The sequence below is a fragment of the Euprymna scolopes genome, chromosome 22 (assembly GCF_053919585.1).
Source record: "Euprymna scolopes isolate OS-2025 chromosome 22, ASM5391958v1, whole genome shotgun sequence".
NCBI lineage: Eukaryota > Metazoa > Mollusca > Cephalopoda > Sepiida > Sepiolidae > Euprymna > Euprymna scolopes.
In genome coordinates, this window is record NC_136503.1 from 221802 (window position 1) to 238559 (window position 16758).

Consider the following 16758-nt stretch of genomic DNA (forward strand, 5'->3'; position numbering starts at 1 on the left):
CTATTTTTGTTTGATAAAAGAATAAAACAGTTAATGAATGCAAAAAAAAACAAAAAAAAAAAAAACAAGTCCATTAAGTTCAAATAAAGACTGTTTGAATAAAACGCATTAAAAAAAAAAGGTTCATTCTTTAACACCTTATTATTTATTTATTTATTTATTTATTTGTTTTAGCCATTTTTTTTCTGTGTACGTTTTTAATACAATTTAATATTTATTTAAAGTGCGATGTGCGTCGGTGGTCAGTGAAGGAGAAATCCTTCTAGGCTGAGGCAATTTTTATGCATAATAAAATCACAAGTATACACAATCGAGATTTAAAAAATCTTGGTCGCAAAAATCCGAAACAGAAAGACACCCACTTATTGAAATATCTTTTATTTAAATACGTTCGTTTTGTTTAGGCACCGCCAAAACTGGGGGCAGGTAAGTACTTTTTGACGGACCGTCTTTTTAAAAATCTACCAAAAATCAGGTAATCATCCAATCAATACGAAATTTTCAGCGATTATTAAGAGAAGAATGAACTTTATAACAGTGTACTTATTTTTCATAAACGATATATATATATATATATATATATATATATATATATATATATATATATATATATATATATAATATATATGGCGACCACTATAGGATTCGTCAGGCTTATGCGCGAATTCTGTGGTTGCTTCTTGTTTTTATATATGTTGAGGATTTCTAGTTAGCCAATCAGCTTTCTAGTATCCACCGCGCCCCTTCCTATCAGCCAATGGGCATGCATTTTATCGTACAAAGGATCTGTTTTAGAACTAGGTTAGTGGTTTAAGGTAGATCTTTTCCCTCCTTTATATATATATATATATATATATATATATATATATATATATATATACACCTATATGTACACACATACATGCACATATATATACATATATATATATACGTATATGTGTGATCGTTTATGTATATTCATGTTTGTTTAATTTATTTATTTGTTTGTTTTCTATTGTTATTGTTAGTTTTAAAGCTATTTTGTATCGCTATCCTAGAGTAAGTTTTATTTTGTGAACACAGTTCTCGTCTACAGTTTAATAGATTTTGAGGTTCTTTAAAGTACAGGATAGCAAATTTTTCATGGAGGCATAATTTACATGGGTCGTCTAAATGTCTGCACGTGGTAGCTTGTCTCATTATTTTCCATTCGACTACCGGCGAATGTCCGCTTTCTTTGAGTTCCCAGTATTTATTCACTAGTGTTGTTTTTATACAGTGTTTTTTTATTTTTGAATGTACTTTTGTGGTCATAGTATCGGGTTTTGAAATCTAAGGAAGTCATGCCTATGTAATATTTCTTGTTATTCGGGTTTTCTTTCGCAAATATTGTTGCTTGATAAACTACACTTTTTGTTAGACATTTATTTTGGACTGGGCAAAGTGTGCGGTGTCTACAATTGCATTTATCTTGTTTGTTATTAGTATTTTTATTTATGGTATGGTTATTCTTGTCCGGGGTTGGTTTGTTATCATTATTATAATCATTATTATTATTATTATTATTATTATTATTTCTGCTAGTGTTGGTTTTATTTCTGTCATGGTGTCTACTTTTTATTTTGTTGTTGTTTACACTGTTTTCATTTAGTATTTTGTTATTATATGCTTTAATTATCATCTCTAAATTTTCGCAACAACTGTAAGATAACTTCAAGGTATTTTTATTGAAGATTTTGTGTAAGGGGTTGGTTGCGGGAAAGTGTTTTGTAATGTATGTAACGTGCAGACAGAGTAGTGTCCCTTGAACTAAGAAACCAACTAACATATTGGGATCAATATATCGAACGTCTGGAGAACTTTTTTGAAGCAAATGAGATACCCGAAGATACAGCTCACGTGAAAAAGAGGAGAGCGATTCTTTTATCGGTTTGTGGGAGCAAGGTATATAAACAAATATCAAGTTTATTAGCTCCAGAAAAACCGAAAGATAAAGAATTTGACGAAGTGGTCAAACTCATGCAAAATTATTTCAGCCCAAAGCCGTCTGTGATCGTTCAGAGAACAAAGTTTAATACGAGAAACTGCCAACCAGGCAAGTCGATCACAGATTATGTGGCAGAATTAAGAAGCATGTGTGAAGATTGTCGTTTTGGAACGTTTTTGGACGAAATGCTACGGGATAAACTCGTAGTAGGAGTAAACGATGACAACATTCAGAGGAGACTACTGGCAGAGAAATACACAATAACTTTTAACGAAGCTTTCAAAATAGCGGTCAACATCGAATCTGCCTCCAAACATTTACAAGATATTCAAACAAAAAAAATAGAAGTAAACAAAATTTTCACACCACCACGGAGGCAGACCGAAAAAATAAAATATGAGACCAGATCGAATGAAAGGTTGGAAGAAGAGTGTACTCGTTGTGGAGCAACACATGAAACAAGTAAGTGTCCTTTTAGATATGCCATGTGTCACTACTGTAAAAGACAAGGGCACATAGCAGAGAAATGTTTTAAATTAAACATGAAAAAGAAACCCCCCAATAGGTTAGAAAAGAAAAAAAATTCAGTGAGGCAAATAGAAGTGGAAGCCACAGACTCGGATAATTCCGAGGAAGTTTATACCATAAATAGGATCAGAGTGCCACTGGAAAAAGTAGACCCCTATTGTGTAGACATCAACATTTGTGACAAGAGAGTTTCTATGGAGATAGATACAGGAGCATCTGTAACGATAATGGGACTAAAAACGTGGAAAAAAATAAACAACAAAAAGTTGCTGGAGCTCACAAAAGTGCGTCTTAGGTCTTATATGGGAAATTGCATCCAGGTGATTGGACAAACAAAAGTTCCAGTGCAGTTGGACAGTCGTCGGGTGGAATTACCGTTAATTGTGGTAGCGGAGGATTCCTCCACACTCCTGGGAAGAAACTGGCTGCAACATGTGAGGTTGCCATGGAAGGAGATTTTTAAGGTGCAGACAATAAAGGAGACTGACCAAGACAAATTGAAAGAAATATTAGCAAAGCATGAGGCTGTGTTCGATGGGAAGTTAGGTCAAGTGAAAGGAACCCAGGCCAGTTTGTATATAGACCCAGAGGCAAAACTCAGGTATTTCAAACCAAGGTCAGTACCCTATATGCTGAAGAAGAAAATAGAAGAGGAATTAGGAAGACTGCAAAAAGAAGGAACAATTTCACCAGTTGAATTCTCTGAATGGGCTACACCAATAGTACCCATTTTAAAAGCGGATCAGTCTGTACGTATTTGTGGGGACTATAAAGTGACAATCAATCCAGTCACTAAATTGGATAATTATCCAATACCAAAAACAGAAGATCTGTATGTGACATTGGGTGGAGGTGGAGCCTATACCAAGCTAGATTTAAGCCAAGCTTACCAGCAATTACTGATGGATGAAAAATCTAGAAAATTAACAACTATCAATACTCATAAAGGCCTTTTCATGTACAACCGACTATGCTATGGATTGAAATCAGCCCCAGGAATATTTCAGAGAACTATGGAAAATATTTTGCAGGGCATTGAAAATGTAATTGTTAGAATTGACGACATTCTACTGACAGGCAAAACCAGGACAAAACACTTAGAGACCCTGGAGGAAGTTTTAAACAGGCTAGAAAAAAGTGGAATTAAATTAAACCGGGAAAAATGCAAATTTTTAGTGCCCGAGGTATTATATCTAGGCCACATAGTAAACAGGGAAGGCATAAAACCTGCAGAGGAAAAAGTGAAATCGATCAAGCAGGCACCACGCCCAACATCGGTAAAGGAGCTACAAGCTTTTCTGGGGATGATAAATTATTATGCCCAGTACATTCCGAACATTTCAAACATTCTAGCTCCTTTGCATCAGTTATTGAAGAAGGATTCAATATGGGAGTGGACGTCAAAACAAGAAAGAGCATGGGAAGAAGCAAAAGAACAATTAAGTTCCTCAAAAGTGTTGGTACATTTCGCCCCAAACAAAGCCGTGACAGTGGCAACTGATGCTTCCCCATATGGGGTGGGTGCTGTACTATCTCACATCATGGAGGATGGCTCCGAAAGACCAATAGCTTTTGTATCACGGACCCTCGCACCAGCAGAAAAGAATTACACCCAAATTGATAAGGAGGCATTGGCAGTAGTTTTTGGGGTGAAAAAATTTCACCAGTATCTGTATGGAAGGCCATTCACATTATATACTAATCATAAGCCGCTCTTGGGATATTTTACAGAAAATAAGAAAATCCCAGAGATCAGTTCGGCGAGAATTCAACGTTGGGCAGTAATCCTATCTGCATATTCATACCAGCTAGAATATCGGAAAGGAAGAAAAAATGGAAATGCCGATGGGTTGAGTAGGTTGCCAAGATCTACAGCACTGGGAGAAGTGCCCATACCAGAGGAGAACATTATGCTGCTAGACTACCTGGATCAAGCTCCTGTTACACATCAAGAAATCGCCAGGTGGACAAAAAAGGATAAACTCCTAAAACAGGTGCTGGACTATGTAAAAAATGGGTGGCCAGAGAAGTTTCCTACTACAGAAGATTGGCACCCTTATTTTAATAGAAGACATGAATTGGGAATTGTGGAAGAATGCTTACTGTGGGGAAAGCGAGTAGTGGTACCAATACAAGGGCGGAAAGAACTCTTAGAGGCACTCCATGAGGGACATCCAGGAATTGTAAAAATGAAAGGGCTGAGCATAAGCTATTTCTGGTGGCCAAAATTAGACCAGGAAATAGAATTTAAGGTGAGGAATTGCTATGAGTGTCAACAAACCAATCAAATGCCAGCAACCGCACCTTTACACCCTTGGGAAATCCCTGAAGAGGAGTGGTCCAGACTCCACATAGATTATGCAGGCCCATTTAAAGGTCACATGTTTCTGGTAATAGTGGATGCGTTCAGCAAATGGTTAGACGTCTACATGTCAAACTCATCCACCACAAACGCCACCCTGGAACACCTACAAAGATGTTTTGCAACTCACGGGTTGCCCCAAAAAATTGTAACGGATAATGCAGCCGTTTTTGTAGGTGAAGAATTCCAAGCATTTATGTCAAGACAAGGAATCCAACATATCACAACAGCACCAAAACACCCCTCTTCAAATGGATTGGCTGAAAGATATGTGCAGATTTTTAAGGAAGGAATGAAAAAAATGAGTCATGAGAAAGGCTCCCTAAGTTCAAAACTGAGCCGTTTCTTGTTGTCATATAACTCCACACTACAAACGGTCACGGGCATATCACCAGCAGAATTATTAATGAACCGGAAAATAAAGACAGTTTTGGATTGGATCATTCCGCAGAAAACTACAGTGAGGGAGCGTATGAGAAAACACCAGGAAATTCAAAAGAAATACCATAACAACTCTCGGAGCATACGAGAATTTAGAGAAGGTGAATTAGTCTGGGCCAAAAATTTCTATACAGGACCAAGATGGAAAAAGGGAGTGGTCAAGAGACGGACAGGTCCAGTGTCATATGAAATTAAACTGGAGTCGGGGACAGTGGTAAGGAGACATGTGGACCATGTAAAAAAACAGATGGAGCTGGACGTAGATAGAGCTTTGGAAATAGGAAGAACAAGTCCACAAAATAAAAATCAAAATTTGGATACAGACTGGGTGATCCCACTGACCTCAGGCACCAGTAGTCCAAGCAGCTTCAGTCCGGACCAGGAAACAACAAATGGAGTGGGGAATACACAGCAGGAGGCCCCAGTAAGAGAAACCATTAGATGTAGTGAAAGAACAAATAACAAACCGAAGCACTTGAAAGACTATGTCACATAAACAAGTAATTCGGAACTATGGGTGGAGGGATGTAATGTATGTAACATGTGCAGACAGAGTAGTGTCCCTTGAACTAAGAAACCAACTAACATCCGGGTTTCACTACGCATGTGCACACGCCATTACAGTAGTATCATCGTGTAAACAACGACTAATAAAACGAGTTTAAATCTACCTTTCATCTTGTGAGTTTATTACATGTTTTTCAATAAGATCTAGAAATTTCTTGCCAAGTTTTGTTTTTAACATTTGATTGTATGGGGCCGTATACCAAATTATAGTTCTTTTTCTTCTATTTTTATTTATGTTTTTTAACGATGTTTCGAAATTAACTCTTTCCATATCTATTTTTAATGTGGTGAAATAAATTCTTTTGAGAGTGCTCGACTGTTTAGGGGAAAGAGTTAATTTCGAAACATCGTTAAAAAACATCCCCACACCCAGCAAGCATAGCTATATTATTAAATTAATCCAAAAAAAACAGATGAACTAATACGCCGAATGCGATGGCGAGCAAATTTCTTCCTTAAAAATGAAAACGTAAACAAAAAAGAATCCTATGGTTTTAAAACCCTTAAAAATGCGAAAACAGTAGACCTTTTGATAAGCTTTGAAAATGACCTTTTAAACGTAATTAAAAACCTAGAATTCCACAATCAACCTAAGAATTTCCAACGGAAACTGTGTAATAAATTGTGAACAGACGGGCTTACCTGACAAACGCTCAAGGTGTGCACTCTGCAAAGCAGGCACGTCCAAAGAAAAATGGCAAGATGGCGGCGGCCGGTTAATATTGCCAAGTAATCACGCAAAATCTCGTGTTCTCTCGCACACACGAGAGTTCAGCTTAGCATAAAAACGGGTCACTGTGAGCAAGAAGGGAGAAGGAAAAACGTAGTCATGACAAAGACGACGCTTCTGACGACTGAGAAGAAAAAAGAAGAAAAAGAGCAAGAAGTAGAAGAGGAAAAAGAGAACGATACATGAGAAGACGAGGTGTGTGCGGTTTTGAGTAAATCGAAACAGACAGAAAAAAAAACTCTGATTACAAGCTATCTCGGCTTTGGTATGGAGAAATTTGACATCAGATTAATTCCGGAATTCGATGGCTCCGAGTGGCTGCAGCGGCCATAAAGCGACAGGCAACTTCTATGTCAACTGGATGGGACGATGAGGTGCATGATCCTGCCCTGCGAAGCATGCTGGTGGAAGTTGTGGCCAGAGTGACCAATGATGACCCTGTACGGGGGAGCTGGTGCGTCGATGGGAGTGAATTTACAGTTTGGGTAGACGCCAGCTCACTTGCCCTTGGCGTTGCTCTGGCGGTCGACGGAAGGATAATAGAAGATGCCTGCTGGCTTCGGCCGGAGAATGACGCCAAGCATATAAACCTAGCTGAACTCGATGCTACACTGAAAGGAGTCAATCTAGCGCTTCAGTGGCAGGCTAGAATCCTTCACATCATCACGGATTTCACGTGTGTGCATCGGTGGATGACCAATGCCTTGAACGGAAAAGCATGTCTGACAACGAAGGCGTCAGCCGAAATCTTGATCCGGAGGCGGCTTGCTACCCTAACCGAAACCACTAAGGAATACAACTTGGTCATAGATGTGACACTGGTGCAGTCCTGTTTGAATCAGGCGGATCGTCTGACCAGAGTGCCACACCGTTGGCTAGACCTGCCAAAAGAAGTGAACGAGTCAGCACCTGTAAATTGCGCTGCAGTGGGACATAGACTCATCCCGGAGCATATTAATGATGTCCATTGCCAAAGCGGGCACCCTAGTGTAAACCGAACGCTTTACTTCGCCAGATTGGTTGACCCCTCTGTGTCTCGGAGGGCTGTGAAATCTGTTGTGGGAAGCTGCAACACCTGCCGATCGATCGACCCAGCACCTGTCCGGTGGAAGAAGGGAATACTCAGTGTGAAGCGTAATTGGGATAGGATTGCGATGGACATAACGCACTACAACGGGAGGCATTTTTTGACGCTTATCGACTGTGGACCATCTAGGTATGTTTTCATTGTGGCGGCCCCTTCGCCGGCAGGACGTGGCTGCCATTATCCATGAGTTGGAAGGTGTGTTCCTCGAGCGTGGCCCTCCTTCTGAGATACTCACCGACAATGGCCCCACTTTTGTTAGTGAGCCGTTTAAACAGTTTGCAGATGGCTGGGGTGTCCATCTGCGTTTTCAGTGTGCCCATGTTCCCAGTGGAAACGGGATTATTGAGCGCAATCACAGAACTGTTAAGACAATCGCAGCGCGGAAGGGTTGTACGGTACCTGAAGCAGTCTATTGGTACAACGTCACCCCTAAGGACGATGTTTCACCCTCCACCGCGCCAGCCAACACGCTACATACATACTGTGTCAGGGTGAGAGGTTTGGAGAGCAGCTCACTACCCGAACCGGAGCCACCACAAAAGAACATAAAAGAGGGAGATGTCGTCTGGGGTAAAAAACCCCGAGGCCAGTGCACGACTCGCTACGGAACCGGTCATGTCACTGAAGTGATCAGCCCGCAGGCGGTGCGAGTTGATGGAGTACCTCGTCATATTAAAGACTTAAGATCAGTATTCCAAACGCAGCTGCCGCTTGACGAAGATAGTGAAATTGAATCCGTGACCAGCGACCCATCATTCTGGTTCATGACAGCTTCAACGCACAGCGACACTGAGAGTGGTAGCCTTCAAAGTACTGACCCTCCTGCTGATGATGAAGACCTGGACAGTGATACTGCGATGCTCAGCTTTAGGTTCGCCGACCTTCGTGTCACGGAAGACAGTGCAGACGATGATGAAGCCCTGAATCCCCCTCTCCGAAGAAGCACTCGAAGAAAAAGGCCCCCGCCTCCCTGCTCTTTCTGTGATAATGAGATCAGGGGGGAGTGTGTAATAAATTGCGAACAGATGGGCTTACCTGACAAACGCTCGAGGTGTGCACTCTGCAAAGCAGGCACGTCCAAAGAAAAATGGCAAGATGGCGGCGGCCGGTTAATATTGCCAAGTAATCACGCAAAATCTCGTGTTCTCTCGCACACACGAGAGTTCAGCTTAGCATAAAAATGGGTCACTGTGAGCAAGAAGGGAGAAGGAAAAACGTAGTCAAGACAAAGACGACGCTTCTGACGACTGAGAAGAAAAAAGAAGAAAAAGAGCAAGAAGTAGAAGAGGAAGAAGAGAACGATACATGAGAAGACGAGGTGTGTGCGGTTTTGAGTAAATCGAAACAGACAGAAAAAAAACTCTGATTACAGAAACTACACAAAATCGTTAGAAACATAAACAACTCTAATAAAATCTTTGTAAAAAACAGATAAAACCAGAAACTTTTATAAAATAGATAAGTAAGAATATAACAAACTAATCTCAGAAAACATTACAAAAAACTACAAAAAACTAGACACAAACGAATGCGACTACATAGATATAATAAATACTGAAAGTAAACAAATTACCGATAAACTAAAAATTAGCGATAAAGTTGGAAAATTGAAACCTAGAGAGTCATACATTCTGCTTAAAGACCACAAATGGGACTTTAATAATAATACCAGCACCCGCCTGATTAACCCAACTAAACCAGAAATAGGTAGAATTAGCAAAACTATACTTTCTAGAGTAAACAAACAAATCAAACAGGACCTAGAACTAAACCAGTGGGCAAATACTACCGAAGCAATCACCTGGTTTAAAAATATAGAAAACAAAGATAAATGTACTTTCATACAGTTTGACATCATAGACTTTTATCCCTCGATATCCGAAGAACTTTTTAACATTGCCCTAGAATTTGCCGAGGCATACACTGATATATCCTCAGAAGAAATCAACATCATTAAAAAATGTAGAAAATCAGTTCTAATAAATAACAATAACCAATGGATAAAAACTAAAATGAAAAATTCGTTTGATTTGGCGATGGGTGCCAGAGACTCTGCAGAAGCATCAGATCTTGTGGGATTATTCATTCTATATACCCTCACAAGCATATTCGATACTACGGATATCGGCCTATATAGAGATGACGGACTAGCTATAATAAAAAACTCCAACAAAGTCAAGGGAGAAAACTTTAAGAAAATCATACACAAAGAAATGAAAAAATTAGGCCTAAAAGCGGACATATCAGCTAACATAAAAATAACAAACTTCCTGGACGTCACGTTCAACTTAGATAAAAACACATATGAACCATACTTAAAAGATAATGCTACTCCAATTTACGTAAACCCTAAGTCCAACCACCCACCATCAATTATAAAACACATTCCTAACTCGATCGTAAGTAGACAGTAATAACTCAAGCGATGAAAATGCATTAAACAGGTCAACCAATATCTACGAAACAGTCCTAAAAAATAGTGAATACAAAAATATCGATATCAAATATAAGCAACAAAACACCAACAACTATAATAAAATTAAAAATAGAAGAAAAAGAACTATAATTTGGTATACGGCCCCATACAATCAAATGTTAAAAACAAAACTTGGCAAGAAATTTCTAGATCTTATTGAAAAACACTTTCCCGCAACCAACCCCTACACAAAATCTTCAATAAAGATACCTTGAAGTTATCTTACAGTGGTTGCGAAAATTTAGAGATGATAATTAAAGCACATAATAACAAAATACTAAATGAAAACAATGTAAACAACAACAAAATAAAAAGTAGACACCATGACAGAAATAAAACCAACACTAGCAGAAATAATAATAATAATAATAATAATGATAATAATAATGATAACAATAATAATAATAACAAACCAACCCCGGACAAGAATAACCATACCATAAATAAAAATACTAATAACGAACAAGATAAATGCAATTGTAGACAGTCCAAAATAAATGTCTAACAAAAAGTGTAGTTTATCAAGCAACAATATTTGCGAAAGAAAACCCGAATAACAAGAAATATTACATAGGCATTGTTGTAATTAAGACAAGCGTATGGTAGCAAGAAAAACGTGAACACGGAGATTGTGTATATACATATATATGCATATATTTATTCTCGACAAACGAGATGTTAGAAGAAAAAAAAAAAAAAAAGAAAGGATCGTTAGTATTTACTCGAAGTTGACTGGGACGATGATAAGGTATCGGCCATGGCGACGTTGGTGAAAAGAGAGGTGGTTGATGTTTGGCTGGTGCGTCGGCGAAGTAGCAGTCGTGGCGACGGTGGAGACGATGATTAAGACGGCGTCGGAGAAGAGGAAGGTGCTGATGTTGACAGCGTTCGAGGCGAAGATGACGGCGTCGGTGACGAAGACGGCGGAGGCAGCAACGAACGCGAAGCGTGATGTGTTTGACTGGTCGGTCTGTCTAACTGCCGATTTGAAGATGCTGCCCCTTTTTTATATCGAGGTGCGATGAAAAAGTGGCTCGAGAAAGCCTGTGTTTAATTTAGGCGGGAGGCATTGTCATTGGCCGAAAAATATAAATGTTATTTTGCCAATGCCTGCGGAATTGCGCGTAAATCGCCTGAGATTTGTATTTCTATTTTATAACAGCATGACTTCCTTAGATTTCAAAACCTGATACTATGATCACAAAAGTACATTCAAAAATAAAAAACACTGTATAAAAACAACACTAGCGAATAAATACTGGGAACTCAAAGAAAGCGGACATTCGCCGGTAGTCGAATGGAAAATAATGAGACAAGCTACCACGTGCAGACATTTAGACGACCCATGTAAATTATGCCTCCATGAAAAATTTGCTATCCTGTACTTTAAAGAACCTCAAAATCTATTAAACTGTAGACGAGAAATAGCAAACAACTGTGTTCACAAAATAAAACTTACTCTAGGATAGCGATACAAAATAGCTTTAAAACTAACAATAACAATAGAAAACAAACAAATAAATAAATTAAACAAACATGAATATACATAAACGATCACACATATACGTATATATATATATGTATATATATGTGCATGTATGTGTGTACATATAGGTGTATATATATATATATATATATATATATATATATATATATATATATATATATATATATATATATAAAGGAGGGAAAAGATCTACCTTAAACCACTAACCTAGTTCTAAAACAGATCCTTTGTACGATAAAATGCATGCCCATTGGCTGATAGGAAGGGGTGCGGTGGATACTAGAAAGCTGATTGGCTAACTAGAAATCCTCAACATATATAAAAACAAGAAGCAACCACAGAATTCGCGCATAAGCCTGACGAATCCTATAGTGGATGAAACGCAGAATATTCAGTGTAGCTTAATCGCCATATATATTTTATAAATTACTAACTAGCTCTACCTACGTATTGAGCACTTTTGAGGTAAATACTTAAAGTTTACGCATAAATCTATACTTTCGTATATTAAATTTATGTGAGTAAATGAAGTATATATATATATATGTATATATATATATATATATATATATATATATATATATATATATACACACACACACAATTGAATAAAAAAAAACATTAAACTTTAATTAAACTTAGAAATACGATTTAAACTATAGCGCGGATCATAAGTGCAAAGTGCACTAGCACCCATTTTTTTATTAATAAATGTTTAGTAATTATTTTTCTTTAAATATTCATAAACAGTAAAAACGTCGTCATTTAAAAAGAAAATGCTATTTAAAAAAGAAAAGAAAAAGTCGATAAAATTGACACATAAACAGTAAAACAGTAAAAAAAAAGTCGATAAAAGTGATTAAAAACAAAGGCGATAAAAGTGAGATATTATTAATAAATGTGTAGTAATTTCTTTTATTTCAATATTCATAAACAGTAAAACTTATAAAAAGTTGATAAAAATTCATGATCGTTTAGTTACTATGACAACTAAAACATGCCCTTTCCTTTGCTCATGCGTAGGGAGAAGTCAGTGTTTTTTATGGTGTTCGGCAGGGAAATCAAATCGCGACTAGTACCAAAGATTTCTATCTAGAATTCATCTTTATAAAAATAAAAGTTATAAAAAGATATGTGAATAAAATATATTTTAAACTCTCGATTGTTTATACTTGTGATTTTATTATGCATAAAAATTGCCTCAGCCTATAATTATTTCTCCTTCACTAACCACCGACATACATCGCACTTTAAATATATATTGAATTGTATTAAAAACGTACACAGAAAAAAAAAATGTCCAAAACCGTATAGAATGAACCTTTTTTATTAAGTTTTATTCAGCCTTTATTTGAACTTAATGGACTGGGTTTTTTTTATTATTTATTTTTGTATTTATTGACTGTTTTATTCTTTTTATATAAAAAAATAGAACTTTTATAATGAAATATATATTATAGACTGTTTTTCAAACATCGAAATTTTAAAATTAAAGTCTTATTTAAAAAAAAAAAAAAAAAAGACGAGGTGTTTTGTTTTTCGAGATATTTTTTTTCGCCATTTATCACTTTTAAATTTTATTCAACAATGAAATGATAAAAAACACTTTTTGTTAAATATATTTTTAAAAAATTATTATAAAATATCTATAAAGTCTATTTTTTATGTCTATAAAAGTTTGTTGAAAGTTCAAATAAAGTTTATAATTTAATGGAAAACAAAACACCTCGTCTTTTTTTTTTTTTTAATAAAACTAACTTTAATTTTAAAATTTCGATGTTTGAAAAACAGTCCATACGCCATAATATATATATATGTCATTATAAAAGTTCTATTTTTGTTTGATAAAAATAATAAAACAGTTATTAAAAAGTTCTGTAAATATATTAAAAACGCACCCAGAAAGACAGACACTGATCTATTTAAATATCTTTTATTTTTGAAAAAAATCTTGCTAGCGAATATTCGTCAAAATTTAATATTTAAAAATATTATTTTAAAAATATATTAATTGCCGCTGAAGGTAATGTTTTAAAGAATAATTAAACTCTGGAATTCCATCCCAGGCCACTGCTTAGTGCTTCCCCAACTGTACTGACATGCAGAAGTTCAAGTGTAACGTGAACCGACATCTTGCTGCCCAAATCCCAACATCCCAGTAGTTGTTGCCCCTGATAGTATCCCCCTACACCAAAGTGGAATGCGCCTTGTTTGGGGTGAAAATGTAATAAAAAAAGTAATAAATTGTCTTAAAAACGCATATAGAACCCCCCCCCCCCAAAAAAAAACACGGTACATAAATATTAATCTGGGTCGAAAAAATCCGAAACAGAAAGACACCCATTTATTTAAATATCTATTATTTAAATACGTTCGTTTTGTTACTTTAAAAAACTGTTTTGTAAATATATTTTTTTCTTTTAAATCTTCAAAAGTTTTGTAAATATATTAAAAAAAATTTGTTGGCGAATATTCGAGCATGTTTGCTATTTGACGTGTTTACAAACACCCGCCGCCATGTGCTTGTGCCAATGTCAAGGTCGAATCAGTAATCACCGGTGTTAGTTGAATTGTGCGCTTGTCACCGCCAGGCGGCGTCGTCTGCTATAGGGTATCTATTCTTTACTTGATCCGAAAATAATTTTAAACCCAAAAATAACAAGTCTATTTAAAAATAACCAGGTCAACAAAAAAACGTGACTTGCTTAACAAAACTAGACTTTTCCAGAATAACCATAGGTCCGCATAGCACACAAAGCAAGAGGACACACCTTGTGTTCATTGGTTCCTTTTGTTCGCCATTGGTTGGCATTGACTTGAGACTCTCTAATAAAAATCCTTTCCATGGCATTGTAACGAAGTAAGGGTGTGGGGAGGTTGATGCTCCCCCCCCCCATTAGGAAGAAAGACAAAACCACTTGGTATCAAGTTGTTTATTTAAGAATCACGAGAACTCTGTGTGTTAAAGGTTAAAACAGAAACTGTATTTACTAACTGTTTATTTGAGTTCGATCAGATCTTTGAAGCGAGCGATTGTTTTATTTTTAGAAATGATGATTCAGATTATGGACTGAGAGCGGAATTTCTAAACAAAGAGAAATAATATCCGCATAATGTTCAGAGGGCGAACATGAATGTTTATATATATATCAACAAGTTAGAGAGATACGGGGGAATGCACAGACGACAGACTCTCAGATGAACAGATAGAGAGAACACAGAGTCAGAGCAAAGCGGGCTTTTGACTTAAAACACATTTCTTCACATACCCAGAGACCGACACTCCACAAGGTTACAAGCTGACGCCTTTGACCATATTCTTAGAATAATAACACATCGCTTCCTTCAGGACTCTGAAAGAATTACAAGAACTGTACTTTTTTTTTGAATATATATTTGTGTGCAGTATCGTTTTATCCTGTTTTCTTTTACTACACTAAAAATCCACGGCTCTCTTTCGACGACATTCATCGTTAAGAGGGTACACAACGAATTGGTCCAGGATATATATCTAGACGATCAACCGATAATTCGGTCACTTCTCCATACCAGTAACTTTAGACAGCCAAGAATTATCACCTGCAGTGAAAGGGTTCGGAGGTCGACGATCGTCCTCAACCGACTGGTGAAGGAGTGGGAGTGACAGCATTATTCAGTTAACATAAGACCTTGTTAAAGTTTAAATATCTTTTATTTCAACTCCAAGAACCCATGGTGATTGGAGGCACAATACCCAGTTCTCTTTACTCCCAAGACATGTACTGACAGACTATCAACTAGTAAATCTTTTGTTAACTAGAAACAAACTTTTATCTTAGATCTAGCTATTAAACTAATAGCATAAAATATTTCATTCTTCTAAAACTTCAATTGTGTAATATCTGATATTCCAAGTCAATGCCCTTGTTTATTCTTCATAATGTGGCCTGATTGTTCATTTATTATTTCCAAATTTCTCCTTTCAATATTTCTCTTTTTTCCAGAGCTGGTTTTCTGACATACTTTGTATCCACAATGTAAACTGCATATTTAAACTAGCTAACATAATCAATTCTTATCATAGGGTCCCAGGAACATAGGAAATAGAATAAAAAAAAAACAAATAGACTTCTCATCTACTGCTAGCAGAGCCAGCACATTTATAGAACTTGTTCACCTTTTCTTGTGTCTACTTTTCTATTAAAATATATTCTTTTGCATTTTTATATTTAATGTCAATACTTTTTTACTTGCTTTCTCTCATTTTTCTGCATATTCTATCAAACTTTCATTCATCAATGTCAGTGAAATTGTAAGAGTTCAAGTGTATTATTCACTTCACTACCTTGTCTTAAATCTTACATTTAATTATTTTATCGCAATTATCATTAGGCACCAATACACATGGAAGAAAGCTGCTCAGTTCAACATTTACAGGAAATATCAGCTAGAATATATTGAGCACATTGACATGCTTTCTATAAAGAACGTTTGTTCCTCCTACTGCTAAAATGGTAACAATTTCGCATCGACACTACATATTCTGAAAAGAGAATTAAACCTTTTGTATTGCTGAAGCAAGTGATATGCTTCCGAGCAGATGAATCCTTACATATTTGTATTTCAAGTCCTGTAAATAAAATATCATGCAGAGCACTTTCATTGTTCCCTTTTTTAGACATCTGATGCTTTTTACCATAAAATCGAAAAAAAAGATGCATAAACCTGCATAAAGATATGCTATGTGTATGATGTAAATGCTGTTACAGAATGGATATGCCAAAATTGTTTGCTCTATGCTAAAACAAAGTTTTGAAGTGAGAAACAATCTTAACTTTGGCTGACCAAAGATGATCGGTTGAGAATAAGTTAAAGAGGTAGTGGAAAAAGCTTGCAGTTTTACAACCAGACAAATCATAGACATTTTCAAGATTTAAAAAACAGATGTGGAAAACAAGTTGCATATACTTGATTGTTTTTATACTTTATGTTTAAGTTGTTCTTTCCTAAAAACAAACTTTCTGACTAATACAATATTACACCTTGAATTAAAGCCATTTTGTTTGCATGTTCACTTCCGGTAATCATGGCCAATTAGCTGCTTAAATTTTGAAT